The sequence below is a fragment of the Parasteatoda tepidariorum genome, chromosome 1, assembly GCF_982258835.1.
Source record: "Parasteatoda tepidariorum strain Cologne lab strain chromosome 1, Ptep-v5.0, whole genome shotgun sequence".
In the NCBI taxonomy this organism is placed as follows: Eukaryota; Metazoa; Arthropoda; class Arachnida; order Araneae; family Theridiidae; genus Parasteatoda; species Parasteatoda tepidariorum.
In genome coordinates, this window is record NC_141755.1 from 48,295,448 (window position 1) to 48,312,357 (window position 16,910).

Consider the following 16,910-nt stretch of genomic DNA (forward strand, 5'->3'; position numbering starts at 1 on the left):
TGTTTTCTGGACAACACATATTTTAATGCGCATTAAAATAACTTCAGGGTTTCATTGCAGAAACATTTCGTTTAAAAAACAGACTTTAGTAATATATTTTCACTAATTCCTTCAAACAATTCGTATTTTGTCACTTTCATGTTAATTTTTACACGATAACTACAGTTTTGTGACTAAAAATGCATTTCGTTTTCCTGGTGGCAATTACACACAAAAAAAATTACAGTGTTCGCAATAATCTTCGTTTTCGATTCAATATTATTTATACGCCATGTTAATCAAGAGATGCATTTGAATACAGCAAAATTTGAGTGTTGCGATCCTCTTTGAACAATGTTTAAAGAAGAAAGGGGTTGTATGGGGGGAAAATAAATGAGACTATCATTATAACTCTATTTCCAATTCTAAATTTAGTCCATTTTTAATAAGAAGTATATTTACGGCTCATTAAAAATTTCACACGTCTTCTTGGCAAAAATTTCTATACATATACATTTAGCATTTGTTCCCTTTCGTATGAATACATGCTTAAGGAATACACATGGTTTATGAATGCATAGTTCTCTTTTTTCTTTTTTTTAAGTATTTTCAACAGTCTGCCCAATTCTGAGTTAACAACTATAAATCTTAAACTCTGGGGCTTCGTAATTTTTAACCCAACCTAAAAGACGATTGAACTTCTAGATCAAGCAATGAGACAAACTAGGCTTAGTGGAGGACTTTCTGATGGATCTAACCAGCATTTGCGTCACATGGAGAGGAAACCCACGAAACTCTCCTACGGTAAACCAAAAGCAAGGGAAATCTACTTCCGTAAAATTTTACCGTCTTCCACTGAGGATATTTTTACTTCATCATTGTGCTCGGTGCGAGCTGGGAGCAGGATTCGTATGAACTAGCCACCGCTAGGATTCGAACCTGGTTCATCTGATTGAGAAGCGAATGCTCCATCCGCTGAGTCACCACAGCTCAGGGTCAGGTCATATGAGCATGGTTTATCAATTATATGCAAAACTTTTGATACTCTATATAATAATACAAATCCCACTGAATATTCTCTAATGATCGCACTGCAGGGGAAAAATTCTATCATTGAACTCGATCCTTTGTTTGACCATCTACATTATTCTATAGTTATTGGCCACAGCCCCGCCCTCCTGGGATGTTTATTTAGTATACTTTGTAAAGTTCGAAAAGCGCCATCTTGGACGTGAGTTAATACACGTTCAAAGGAATTTTCTGCTCATAAAAATACGAGTTTTGTACTTTTTTTTAGCTCATTTTCATATAAGCAAATTACAAATATCAAAGAGACGCTTATAGTGCTGATAATATTTAAAACTGTGCTTAATAATTGTTATTTAGCCATATTAATAATAATTGTTTACCTTTATAACAAGATTTTGTAACTAACTATATATATATATATATATATATACACACACAAAAAGAGAGAATCGTCGAAAATTAGAGTTTTTACCCCTTGATACCAATTGCACTTTTTGTGTATTTCTCCATGCCTCCAAAATAAAAAAGAGAATTAAAACACTTTTCCCACACACAGTTACTTAACTTGTTTATCCAAATATAATTTCATTATTTTATTTTACTATTTATCATTGAAAAGTTTCAAATTTGAGGTATGCAAATTTTTACATCATTTTAAAGAACGTAATTTTATAGAGCAAAATTCAAAGTTTGAAGGGAATCTGCCGAATAGTTCATGAGAAATAAAAATTTAAAGGTGCGATTTCTATGAAATTTCATTACTCAGAAACTTTTTGACTGATTCGCTTAAATTTTGTATTTCGGAATTTAAATTTGCATAGCTCAAAATGATGCTAAATTTGCATAGTTTAAAATAGAAAATTGTTTCGACCATTATGAAATGAAATATTAAAAAATTGTAAATGCTTATACAAAATCATTTTTTACATGAAATTATTTCTAAATAAAGAAATTTTCTAATTCTGCGAAAAATATTTTTAATTGTGAGACACATCGAATTATATAAAAAGCAAAATTAAAAAAAAGGGGTTCAAACTTTCAACCGCTCTACTGACTAAACTATTGGAATCATATTTTCCAGAGTACGATTATAATCTGTTTTCTTTTATAATCAAAAACACAATTAAACCGATAAAAGACAAGTTTATTCAGAGAAAGTACGTTTTTGTGTTGAATACCGTAATTGATCGTCTGAGTGAAATTACTGAGCTATCGTCTGAACTAAATTACATATTTAAGGTTAAACCTTCGAACCCATTACGATTGAATCCTAGTGTGTAAAAATCCAATCATTGGGATCCAAAGTTATTCAGATTGTTCCTTTTTTAATATTAATCACTGTGTTTAAAGAAAAAAATTGTGTTAAGTTTCTGATTTTAGATAAAAGAAAAAAATTCAAAGTAGAGTTGTTATCGGTATTTGTAAATTTTTAATGTAATTAGCGAAGGAAAAAAAATTTTATTTCAAAAAAATCGTATTTTTCTTCTTTTAAATGCTGCTAACGAAAATTTTAAGCACCGTTTTGATAGTAATATTTAAATATTCACTTATAGAAATAGAGTATATTTAAAAAAGTAAATTCAAAATAAATTAAAGTTTTTAAATCAATCAATTATTCCACTATTTAAACTATATTGTTTCATACTTCCATTCTGCATCTAAATTACTTATTCCCTTTTTGAATATTTATGATTAATATGTTTTCAAATTGCTATCAATTATTGGTTTAGGAAAAAAAAACAATTTTATAGGAATGCCATTCTTACCAAATCATGAAACTTATTTTCGATTTTTTTTAAATTCTATATCAAAGCTCCTGATGGACTCCTAATTGTATTTATTCAAAACATATTTCTCTACTATAATGTGTCAACACAATAATGAAAATTTTTCTAATTGCTGGACAATGAATAATTTATTCATTTATAACAATATCCACATATGTTTGTGAAGTTAATCAATTTTATAAGTCATTCATATCATAATTAAACTCCGCATTTTATTTCGATTTAACTAATTTGAATATTTTTGGTTATATTTCTATGTAAGAACCAGATATTTACCATATTTTCCAGACAAATAAAATGAATAGTACAAAGTCGAATTTTAGTACTATGATTCAAACATTTTCCCCATAAAATTCAGATAAACAAAAATTTAAACACTATTACAAAATTTTGATATAAACGGTTTTAAAAAAATAATCGTTTATATTTTTCGAACAAATTTGCACATTTCTATTCCGCAGGCAGCGATTAACATTTTGATTTTTAATACCACGCAGATTCATGTGAAATAAATCTGCTACTCACATTTCTTTTTCCTTATAGGAGGTAATAAATAAAATTTAACACCCATGGAATGTTCGATAGGAACATTTTTATTCGAAATCAGTTTCAACCTTTAATCCCATTTTTCTGGGATTCGGGATTAAAGCTGTGGTGAAGGTGCCTGAACAAACATATGAAAGCCAAGAATGAGGGCTCCGGGATTATGCCTTCTTTTAGTCTTTTGAGCAAATACCGACTTGCGAAATAATGACCACAAGGCGTCGTCACGATTCGAATTCCTGCACAATATCAGTCACGTGATCGAATCATATCTAGGGATTATCAGGTATATAAATTGTGGTGAATGTGCTGCTAGTATCACACATCACTTCGAATCCTATCATTTACAGTTAGTTCACTTTTGTGAAAAAAAACTCCAAACCAAAAATGAAATTCTTCGCATACATCATTGCTTTATTCATTGCAATGCTTTTCTTCGCCTCCCCAGCAGGTATGAAAATTTTTTATTCTATGCCTATATTTATTCTTAATATTAATTATCTTACTTATTCTTATGATAAATTTGACTACTTGTTAACAGTTCTTGGCAGTTTTAAAACATTTATTCTGTATTCTATTATCAATTCTTATGATAAAAAGGAAGTCGTCTGCATCTTAACAGTTCTTGGCACTTGCAAAACATTAATTCTATTATTAATTCTTATGATAAAAAGGAAGTCGATTACTTTCTAACAGTCCTCGGAACTTAAAAAAAACATTAATTCTAGTAACTATTCTTATGATGAAAAGGAATTCGTCTATTTGTTAATAGTTCTTAGCTTTTGCAAAATATTAATTCCATTATTTATTCTTATGATAAAGAAGAAGCAACTACTTGTTAACAGTTTTTGGAACTTGAAAAGCATAAATTCTATTATTAATTCATACGAAAAGGAAGACGACTACTCGTTAACAGTTCTTTGCCGATGCAAAACATCAATTATATTATTTATTATGATAAAATAGAATTCGTCATCTAGTTATCAATATTTGTTATTAAATATTAAGCTAAATCTAATAGAAATTCTGAATTGTATTTATTTACTCAAAAATTGAATTCAATTAAAAACATTTAGTAATTTAAATTACATTTTAAATTCAAAACAATCTTATAGTTTACAATATAATTGCAAGTAAAATCATTAGTAATTAGTTTAAAATTAAGAGTAAGGATAGTATTTCCCAAATAAGTTGTGAATGAGTTTAATTTGTAATCCGTATTTTATCATATTCTCCTTAAAAATAATTCTTCTCAAGTCTGAATTCACCTTTCCACTTAACACTAAAAGTATTTTTCAAATTTCCTATGCTGCATTTGAAAAAGTTTCAGAATAATAAATTAAATGATCTGTAAACGAGTTTTTAAATTTTTTTTTTCGATTTACAAGTTTTAATCTGGTTTGGACCCATTAGTAAAAGCTAGTATTTTTGATACGAAAAATAAAATGAATAAATACAATTTAGCAGTCTTTACAACAATCTTTCGAATAAAATAGTACAGTTTTTTCCGAGAAATTTTTTGTGGTTCAATAGATTAATAATAAGTAACTAATTAAAATAGAGGGACTTAAACAAAACCCTTTGGAGTATTTCTTAAAAAAAAATTACTTTTATTAATATCAAATATTTAAACAGATTCTTAAAAAAACAGCTTCTATACTTATCTTATATTATTCAGTTGTAAGCAATTTCCAAAATAAATTTATATAAAAATGTGCTCGTGACAAAATGTGTAAATTTTTATATTATTTTTTGTAGTTGTATTTGCTGATGGAGACGACACAACCGCCGCCGCAGACGATGGTAAGTTTTTTATTCATATTCATTTAAGAAAAGAATCTTAGATTTTTAAAAATTCAACACCACTAAATATATTGCCTCCATTCCTTAAATGCAACTTTTTCTTTCTCCGTGTATTTTGCTTCTCAAAAATTAACTAAACAAATGAACAAGAAAAACGGCAGTGAACTGGGATCACATGATCAAAATCCAATAAATCATATATATTTGCTGAATTATAATACACAAATCAAATTAAAATTATTTCAAATCAATAATCGACTCTTAAAGTAATTACTTTTATTTATTTATTATTCTTATAAGTTATAACCAGACTGATTTTAAAAAAATTTTTCGATAAATTTGAATTCTACTACTACGTGACGTTATTTCTGGAAAATGCCATTTTTCATACCGTTGAAAAATATTATACGATATCGAATTTGTATTTGAACTAAATTTTAATACAGATTAATATTTAACTTATTTATATGAATTAACTTCTTAAGATGAATTTATATTACATTTTTTTACATAAACATTCTCCAATTGTAGCATAACTCACAAACATATATATTTCAGTAATTGAACCAAAATATTTATTAGTGTGCAATTTTTAAAAGGTAGTAAAATGACCGCAGCTAGAAATTTGAAATTAAAGTTAATTTAACAAAAGTGTAGAAATTTAATTCAGAAATGACTAATGAGCATTCAAATTTCGCATATCTTATAAGCATAGAATGAAAAACTTTTCAAATCCGTATCAGTGTATGTGACACATCAGGTTCGATTAAAAACATTCATGAGTAATTGAAACGAAAACAATTCCGAAATTAAGTTAAAATGTCCTAAATGAAAACCTAAAACGGAAATAAAGAGCCTATCTCTACTTTAGTACAGTAGACACTCCACTCTACGCATCAGTTAAGCATTTGCTGCTTCGATACTTAGCGTGGACGTTAATAACATATTTTTTTTTTATGTACACGAATAATTCACATTTTATTGAATTATTGATGAGCAAAGAACATTTAAGTCTTAACATATAAAATACTGCTAAAATTGTTTTATAAACCGTTTCAAACCAATTTATTTCCTGCCATGTGCGGCCTGAATGAGAAATATGAGGCATCTATAAAGCGAATTTACGGCTAATTCGCCCTATTTAATATGGTAAAAACTTCTCTCCACATGTTACTAAAGCTTCTGCTACCAATTTATTTCTTGAAATGAGTGGCCTGAATGAGAAACATGGGCCATCTATAAAGAGAATTTACGGCTTATTCGTCCTATTTAATATGGTAAAAACTTCGCTCAACGCGTTACTAAAGCTTTTACAACCAATTTATTTCTTGGAATGTGTGGCCTGAATGAGAAACATGAGCCATCTATAAAGCGAATTTACGGCTTATTCGTCCTATTTAACATGGTAAAAACTTCGTTTCACTCGTTACTAACGATTTTACAATTTCGAGGCTAAAAGTAGACATTTTAAGAATTCAAAATAAAAATTATATTTTTACAAATCAGTACTAATAATTTTGCGCTGTTAAATAAGTGTTTGTTTATGCTTTATGCAAGACTCTAAAACAGATCAACTCTTTAATTATTCTTTTTTCTACGTTAATAAGAAGTATGGACGATATTTAGTTATTCTTTAATGTCCAATAAGTATTTGTTTACATTCTGGAAGTAATTATCAAATTTCGGTGCAGCAAGTTTACTAGGAATTACAATGTGTCAACATTAAAAAAAAAGAATTTGATTGATTTTCTCTGTTTAGTTACTGATACTTTCTTTTCATAATAATGTAGTTAAGTTACATAATAAATTCTAATTATTTTTCTTTTTCTTTACCAAAACATTTGTTATTTTATTCCCACACCAACTGTTCGTAAAACACATAATTTTATGGACTGAAAAATGTTTTGTATAGATCTTATAAATATTTTTGTATTTCTTATGTTACTTTACTTTCATTTTTAATTTTAAGATTATTAAATAAATTGCAAATAAAGTTAACCATGTTTTATTTTTTGTTACAGCTACAAGTAAGTTCTGCTTTTGAATTATTATTTCATATAGTTCATCCAAAATTAGTATTAAAAATGTTTTAAAGATTTGAAAATTACTTTTAGTTTTCTATAACTATAATCTTGTTACAATCTTAATATAAAGTATAATCTTAGCTTTAATCTAAATATATGAAATAGGTCTGAATTACTGTTAAAAATTTCCTCCATAATCTTTATAGTTAAATAAAGTAATAAAATTGGAATTTATAATTTTATTAGAAATATTGATTTAAGCTTCAGTGATACTACGAATTCAGTGCGAGTAAAACTTTTGAGACCAAAAAACATTATTTATAAACATAATTCTCAGGTGAATTTACATTACAAGTGACGTTGACTGTAGAACTATTGAAATTATGAGTTTAGCAGGAGTAAGAGTTTTAAGAAAAAGAAGCATAATTTATAAACATAACTCATCTCGGGTTAAGTGAAAAAACGAAAAAGAAATATAATTTCTTTAAAACAAATTTCTTCCAATGAAGTTTTAATTTTTGATGTAAAAAAAACATAATTTATATATTTATTAATCAAAATGACACTTTAAGAAGCACAGTTATACTAAAAAATCTAAAAAATTAAAACAGCAATTATATTAATAAAATTTTATCAAATTTTATAGCAATTTTAGTATTATCCAATTACAATAAATTAAGTAATTTAGAACAAATAGCGAACACGTTTGATATGTTTTTTTTAAATTTAGATTAAACTTACATAAGTAAAATTTTTAATTTGTTTTGTGTTACTATTAAAAATGATTTCGGAACAAAGTATTCTTGTTATATTCATTTTCAAATTTATTTTTTCCCTTTTTTTAGCCGCAGCAGCTGATGCATCAACTGCCGCAGACGCCGCCTGTAAGTAATTAAGCTTATTCGAGAAAGAAATTCATTCTGAATAATAAGTTCTTTAACATTCTTCTTCAGAAACTAAGAGATTTTAACTTCTTCAGAAACTAAGAACATTGTTCTTCAGAAACTAAGAGATTCACAACTAAAAAATCCAATAGAAAATAGATAATCACAAAAAGGAGATTCTCTGTAGTGTAAAACTAATTTCGTGACAAAACGTAGATCGTGAAATGTATCTGTTTCTTCATCTAGATTACCTTTGAAATTTTCATATAAACTGAACATTTACCGCAATTTTGTGAAGAAAATGAAATATGTTAAATTTTTAACATACTCTATCAGCGAATTCTGTTTTGGAAAATAAATTAAATGTGTGCCCTCTTCCAAGGAAGCTCTTGAGCCAAAGATGTTCTTGGTCGCCTCATATTCTTCTTCACAGACTATGCCAGGATAAGGTCCGTTTATTATTTATAATTCTTATAGTTTGGTTTTGGGATGGAGAAAAGTCCGGTCGTGGCAATTTTGTGCTAGATTATGCCAACTCTCCGTTACAGCTCTGTATCATCTAAACGAATTTTTTTTCTCCTGGAAAAAATTCATATAAGCATCTAAGAATTTAATTTGTCATCAACTTTTCAAACTTTTAATTCAGAATATTTTTTTCTAATTTAAAATGAAGAAATTAATCGCCTGTTTTAGGCATTTTACTTCCCAACAAACAATATTAAATTAAGCTTTTTGAAAATTAAATAAGCCAATTTAATTTTTATTGAAAATTAATTAAAAAGTCATTTTTTAAACCCTTTGAAATAATTATCTCCTTAGAATTATTTGATATTAAAAAAGGTTGAAAGTTAAAATTCAGAAAACTATTTAAACATACAATTTATAACTTATTATACAAAATTAACTATCTTATTTTAAAATTTTTCATTTAAAAATAGTTATTCAAAACTATCCTTTAACAATAAGTCATATTTTCTAAAATTGAGCATAAACAGTCATAAAATCATAGATAAGATCATAGATAATCATAGTCAAAAATCATAGATAATATTCCCGAAACAGAATAAGCATACTTTTAAAATCGCTTATCTGAATAAATTAATGAAGAATGTTAAATTTATTAAATTATTATTAAAGAATTACTTAATTATTAAGCTATGTAATTGGTTATACTACAATTATATATTAACTATATAATTGGTAAATAATTTAATAAACATTTTACAAATCTCATATTAAAATGGTAGTTCAAAACAAATTTCAAAAGGATTAAATTATTGCTTAGCTTTTTATTTAATTCATCCGAACTGTATATATAGAATGAATTAAACATCTTTAAGCTGTAAATAGTTCTTATTAAAATAATTGTGACAAAGTCATCTTACGTTTAAACAATGGCACTTTTACATTCTCTTAAATTTTTTTGGATAATGAAAATTCCTCTTCTTTTATAATCGTTCTTTTATTTAACATTTAAAAAAATCGTCATTAAATCTCTTTGCATTACAAAAAACAGAATAATTTTTAAAGTATACTTTTTCTTCAACACTTCAACCATTTTAATGAACATTGTACAAAATAATCATGCAGTTTCGAACACAATTATTTCCCATTTTGAATATAATTTGAGCAAACGATAGAATTATCCGCAATAACTTTCGTCGAAATAATTTCACAAACCTAAACTTCTTAACAAATTGTCCGTCTATTACGTCTTTTTGATACAGTTTATAACTGAAATTGTTATCTAAACATTGATGAATATTTAAACAATGATCTTATAAATGATGAAAACCATTTACTTTTTTCAAAAATCCCCAATATCGAAAACAGTTTGATATTTTCATGTTTTTTTATACTCATAATCGTTTGCAAATTTACTAAGTTTAATCCTGTGAATTGAAATAGTTATTCCAATAACCCAAAATACAGCATTAGAATAGTAAGCGAAAAATAAATTTATTCCTATTAAGGAAATTTTTTATCAAACTATAGTCTTATGAGCAATAAAAACCATTTTCCTTTTTCCACTAATTCAGCAAAAATAGTTTGATCGGTTCTGGTTTTCTATTCTTATAATCGTTTGCAAGTGTGTAAATAAAAATGTTGTGAAATGAAAAAGTTATTCTAAGAACTCAAAACACTGTTATAAAGCTTCATTTCAAAAAGTATTTGATTCTTTTTATGCTTTTAAATAATTTAAATTGTTCTCTAACAATCTGCCGTTTTATTTCAGAAATGGGAATTCTATACGGACGGAAAAACAGCTTTATGTGTCAGCAACTATGCCATCGTCGCTTCAGTGGATTCATTTTGGTGGCGTTGATTCTTACAAAAAGATCCTTTTACCAGGTTTCGGGATAAAATGTTATGTACCATTTTGATCCACTTTCTGTTCTCTTTTCTGTACAATAAATTCTCGTTTTCTTAAAACGCACTTTTTTTAAGTTCATTTACGTAGTTAAGCACTTACAGCTCTTCATCATTTATTATATGAAACATTTGGAAAGCTAATAATGGTTTTCATGACAATGCATATAACTTTAACATAGAATAGATTGGGAAAAAATAACATCTGCATACTGAACACATTAAAAAAAGCATTAAGAGAACTATTGAGATTTTTATCAAACAAGTCACTGGTTTATCAATAACATTGAAAAATATTTGTAAAACACCTGCATCTTATTATTTCCTATTGACTAGAAAAATCAACTATACCTTTTACTTATAATTAACAAATTTTCATGCTCAATTTCTCATTGACCTTAAATTGTTTTCTTATTTGTAGACAATTACTAGAAACATTACGTAATGTGTACGTCATTATTTTACTGCGACGTCATGGAAACATTTCCTAAGTTTCTCCTCAGAAAAAATATTATAGTTCACTTACAGAAGAGCTATTAACTTAATAAGAAAACACTTTTGAACAGGGAAAATTAGCATATCGGCAATTCTTCTACAAGTGTACTTATTCCTGTTGATTTCAAACTCTATTCTTCGATAATTCTAAAATAGTAGGAGTTTAGATCACTTACTGTAATTAGTATTAAACATATCATGTTTAATATTAATTACAGTATATATTCAACTACCACTAATTACAGTATCTATTCAACTACACTGCAAGAAATTTCAGAAACTAATTTTGACTCGACGAAAATGTTTCCGAAAATCTCAAAAAACTTCATTTGATATGTTTTCGATCAATTAAGAAACACTTCTTTTATTCTCAAAAGTATGAAACTGAATAGCATTGATACTGATCCAGTTTCAGAGTGTACCGTAACTACCACTACAACTGTTAAATTCCAGTTCGCTGGTATATAAGACATGTTATCCAGACTTTACCGAGATGAGGCATTAATATAGCGTAACCACCACTACAACTATTAAATTCCAATTCGCAGGTATGTAAGACATGTTAACTAGACTTTACCGAGTTAAGGAATTAATATAGCGTAACTACTACCACACCTATTAAAATCCAATTCCCCAGTATATAAGACATGTTAACCAGACTTTACCGAGTTGAGGGATTAATGTAACGTAACTACCACTACAACTTCTATTCGTTAATAAGATATGTTAACTCGATTCGATCAGGAGATGATGTTTAATATTGTCGGTAGCCTAACCTCAAATGGGTGTCTCACGGACGTGATCTGAACACGCCTACCTTGACCGAAACGCCCACTTCGATTTGACACACCTAGTTCGACGGATCGTTCACAGTGAACAGCTGACTTGCTATATCTGTTGCTATTCAGTCTTGATCACGCACAACGGAGCAACACCTTCTAGGAGGTATTGAACGGAGGCCATGCACACTCGCTAATTGTCGAGTGCTAATTGCAACACAGGAACAACCATGATGCTAATACATCTCTCAAGACCTGGACACAAGGCCTGATGATCTTTTGCAAAACAGCAATGAATCGTCTAGTGGTATCCATTCACAGATAATCCATTCACAGAATTCTATCACAAATAAAATTCTAGTGGGGTAGTTATGTAGTGTAGCTACTATTAAATTCTAATTCACTAGTATATAGGATATGTAACTCTATTCTAACTTGAGATAACTTCTGTTAAATGACGGTTGACATTGTTGGTAGTTTAGCACCACACACTGCTCCATAAATTCAGAAACGTTTCGGGATTTCTTTTACAGTGCATAAATAAAATGTATTGAAACTTGTTGATATTCATATACATAGTAGTAATATGAAATTATACTTGCTCATATTTGTTCTGTTATTAGTTTATAGAACTTAATAGTGAGCGGCAAATGTATAACAGCATATTATATTTTAGCTAAAAATAAATTTAAGAATAAAAAAATAGACATAGGTTAAAATGTTTAAATGAAAACGTAATAAACATTGATGCTAGGAGAAAATGATCTTTTGCTTTTTTTTTCATTTAAGATTCGAGATTCTTTAAAAAAATATCTAGTCATTTTAAGTTTTTTTTAAATTAAACTGAAACAAGTAACCAAAACGAAATTGCGCTGAACTTCATATATTCAATTAAAAATAGTAGTTTTAAAACAAACCATATGAACTGTTCGTTGAACTACTTCTTTGCTTTAGATTCTTTCTCTTTAAAGTGAAAGCTTTTTATTATTACCATGCAATTTCCTTAATATTCATAGTTTCCCAGTAACACAAAAACTTAATTGTACGATTAATAACCAAAAGCAAAAAATTCAGGACTCATAAAATCTTATTGACACAAAGTTTCACAACATTTTTAGAAATTCTGAAACACAATATCGTTCACATTTTCAAAATTATGGCTATATAGTTTTAGCATTTGAGATTATTTCCAGGAGAAAAGAGTAATAATGAAAACTATAATTTTTAAAACCAAAATTCCCAACAAATTGTTGCCCTATGAACGGAAAATCACCAAATGAATGGTTTAAATAAGGCATATTTTAACCCCAGAATTATTGTTTCTTTCACCAGAAATAACAATGCCGTAGTCATTACAATACAGTACGGTTATTCTGGCCGGGATAGCCTGGTTGGTAGGGCGCCCATGTCCGAGAGTTCGTGGGTTCGAACCCTGCCGGTCGAAGACTCCCCGTGTAGTAAAGTGACTGATGCACGTTAAATCTGTCGAGTCGCTAAAGTCCTCGATGTCTCCATAACAAATCAATACCTCTGGCGGTACTGGATTGGAGATCGATCGTTCTCTGATTCAGGTCAAAATTACGTTCTGTGGATGAATGAATGGATGTATTAATGGGTCCGCCCTATAAACGGGTGTGACGAATGGTGTGGCTGAAGTCGAATTCTTGACCATAGATGGCGCCACTGGAAAACAAGAACAATCGCACCCCCTCTGCCTAAACAGGCATATGTCAACGGTTATTTTACAGGAATTCCTTTTCTCCGAGTACTAATTAATGTTAGATCTTGATTATTTAAATCTCAATCACGTTCTTTAACGCCATTTTACTGCAAAAAATAAATTTTTTGCTTAGAAAACCGTGTCTTTTTTTTTCTTCAGATAATCACTATGATGTTCACTCTCCTAAACCATAATATGCAAAACCTTGAACCATAATATGCAACCTCATTAAGCTGTTAATGGAACAATATTTCAGTTTAAATTTCACCATATCATCGTGTAATCATGTTTATGAAGTTGGACGAAGCTGTTAAAATTTGTTCCTTACAGATTTGATGCAAATATAAACGATATTATGGTTCTAACTCTCCGAAACTTCTGACAGCGGTGCACCCAATATAAAATTCCTCATTGATTGCACAGAGCCAAATATTTATTGAGTAAAAGGGCTATTTTACCTCTTACTTCAAAATTAAAATAAAGGATTTTTCTTAAGATCTAATCAAAGCTTTAATCGATGTTCTGTTTTTTTAACAAGTAGAATGTATATTTTGTGACCATCATTAATGTGCTAAAAAAAAATATTATTTTATTTTTGACAAAATACAATAAACAGTTCCTGTTATCATTCTATATTTATACAGATAAACGTAGTTGAAACAAGATACAATTAACACAATTTCACAAATTACATGAGTAAAATAAAATTTCGCTGAACTGAATAGAATAATTCGATACTATATAAAAGTCTAACCTACATCAATGGTCCTCAAATTTTTTGCTTAACTCGATGTTTAATGGCCCCATTCTCTGTAGTTAATGGTTGAAATTCTGTTTAACATGTTTAGGTGGTTAAACAAGGCTACAGTTGTTAAAGATGAAAATAAAACTGGCCAAAAGAAAAACGCATGATATTTTTTTAAAAAAAAGGGTCAGATCTTTTCTTTGATACCCGTAAAATAATTTTGTGTTCTACTTAAATAACAGCTAACTTATGTTTTTTCAATCATCGGAATTTTAAGAGAAAAACCGACGCTAGTATATTTAAAAAAGAAAAAAAATTTTGAAAAAATTTTTTTCTGTTAAATTATCTTTAAATTTCTGTTATTAATTATCTTTAAATTTTTGTTAAATTAATTTTGTTTAAAGAATACAATATCTCAAAAAAAAAAATTATTCAAAATCATGCAGCATTTTTAAAAATATTTTTGAACTTTTCAAAGTTTCGTTGAACTTGAAAATAAACTATAGCCTCTAAGTTACTTATTTTATTTTATTTTATTTTATTAATTTATTTAGTTTATTTATTTATTTAATTTTTTTCTTCTTGTAAAAAATGTGATAATGCAATGAAATACTGTTCATGCTTGAAATAAATTAACGGATCATACCACTTGCTCTACAAAAAAATTTAATCGATATGTTCGACAATATCAGTATTATGCAAGCAAAACCATTCAGTTACTGACAATGAAAAATGTTTTTAAACAAGTTTGGTTGTCATCTGATCACGTTCTGGCATTTCTGTTAAAATACAAAGCTAAAATCTTAGAGGAAATAAGTGATAGGAAGATATTTGTAATCTATAAAATAATGATAGTTATTCATCACCTATAATTAATAACTTAAATAACACTGATTTATTTTTTAGAATGGTTAATGCATATTAAATAAATGCATTTTTCTACAGAACTTTTAAATATGCATTATTTTATTTATTTATCTTTTTATTTTTTCTTATATTCAGCATACAAAATCATAAATCTTGATGGTTTTTTATGAATAAAAATAAATTGTTACATCCGAATATTAATTTTTATATAGTGGCATTATATTTGCAATCAGAAATCTCCCGAAGATAAAAAATATTCCACTATATTACGGTGATAGTTAGTGAAATATCATCAATTTAATTCTTCATCACCGCCATAATGACGTCTTCGTATTAAAATTGGTAAACCTAACATCATATTCGTACGTAGTTACTTCCTTAAAAAAATTAGAAATACATTTTAAAACTGTTTGTCAAAATACTTAGTTTTTCGACCTACTTTTTTTTTGTGGATACCGACCACTGCGCAGGGATGCTCCAACTTCTTAACTCTGGATCCTACTTTTTTTTCAATTTCGAAGAAAATGCTTTTTCCAATCTCTAGAAGTACATATTTTTAGCCAAACATGGGAAAAAACATTTTTATTAGACGGATAAGGAACACAATCATTTCTCGATAAAGTAATTTCAAATTATAATTCCAAATTTTGCATTGACAGTCTTTCTTAATACATGTCATAAAATTTCCTTTTTTTTTTTTTAAAGTTATTCCTTCAGCAAACTAAGATTGAATTATAAGAAGAATCCAGGCAGTTAAGAGATAGTAAATTTCTCAGAAAACGAAAAAGGGGAGTACCGATACAATGGGGAGGGGAAATAAAATACATTAAAATTTATGAAAGAGAAATAATTTAATGAAACATTTAAGTTTATCTAATAATTTAAAAAAATATATAACACTAATTTTCTATTTGTATATTTTTTCGCACTATATTTCATGTCTCTTTCTTACAAAAGAAACTGACAAAATCATTGTAATATAATTTTTCCTTTTTTATTAAGTTAACAATAATATTTCTTGGGAAGAAAAAACTTTTTAAAGACTTTTTCAAGGCGTTCATGCACATGTTAAGAGAATAACTGAAATTTTGTATAAAAAAAACTAGCATGCATTTTCCAAAATTTTAGTTGTAAAATTTCCAAAACTGTGTTTCTATAGAATAAAATTTCGGCATGAAATTTCAGTTGCGTCAGTAATAGGCTGAATAGAGTTTGTAGAGTGTAATTCTGTCTTGGAAAATTATAAGTAAATAATTATAGAGGAATTTCTCAATAGCACCGATTTCCTGCATCAATATATAAAAAGGCGTGCATACAAAGTCAATGCAGTGATAAATCAAAGCCTTAATCTGAGTAAAAGATCCAACCATTCCAGGACATATTTGTGAAGTAATATAATCAAATAAAAGAAAAATGTTATTAAAACGTGTTAAATATAATAAGTTCTTGCTATTGACTTATGTCTTGAGAAAGAAATTGGAACATTTTTGGACATAGCAATTGATCGTATTTTGAACATACATATATATATATATATATATATATATATATATATATATATATATATATATATATATATATATATATATATATATATATATATATATATATATATATATATATATATATATATATATATATATATATATATATATATATATATATATATATATATATATAGAGAGAGAGAGAGAGAGAGAGAGAGGGAGAGAGAGAAAAATAACCGCGTTCACTGTTACAAAGAAATAGATAAGTGATCGCTGAAATTATTCTAGTCCATTAAAATTTCTATTCATATATTTTAACGTTATTTTATTTTTTAACAGCTTACAGTATGCTAAAAGGTTTTTTCGAAACAAATTTCAATACCCAAAGCTTAAAATAC

General features: G+C 27.7%; 2 long non-coding RNA genes across 2 annotated transcripts; both read left to right on the forward strand.

Moving 5' to 3' along the window:
• Positions 1 to 3,670: 3,670 nt before the first annotated feature.
• On the forward strand, positions 3,671 to 5,141 carry LOC147816439 (uncharacterized). The gene is made up of 2 exons (XR_015433576.1): positions 3,671 to 3,789; positions 5,097 to 5,141. It is a non-coding gene; the product is annotated as an uncharacterized LOC147816439 (long non-coding RNA).
• A 1,653-nt stretch (positions 5,142 to 6,794) lies between these two features.
• LOC139425368 (uncharacterized) lies at positions 6,795 to 10,486 on the forward strand. The gene is made up of 2 exons (XR_011636592.2): positions 6,795 to 8,049; positions 10,286 to 10,486. It is a non-coding gene; the product is annotated as an uncharacterized LOC139425368 (long non-coding RNA).
• The last annotated feature ends 6,424 nt before the right edge of the window (positions 10,487 to 16,910 follow it).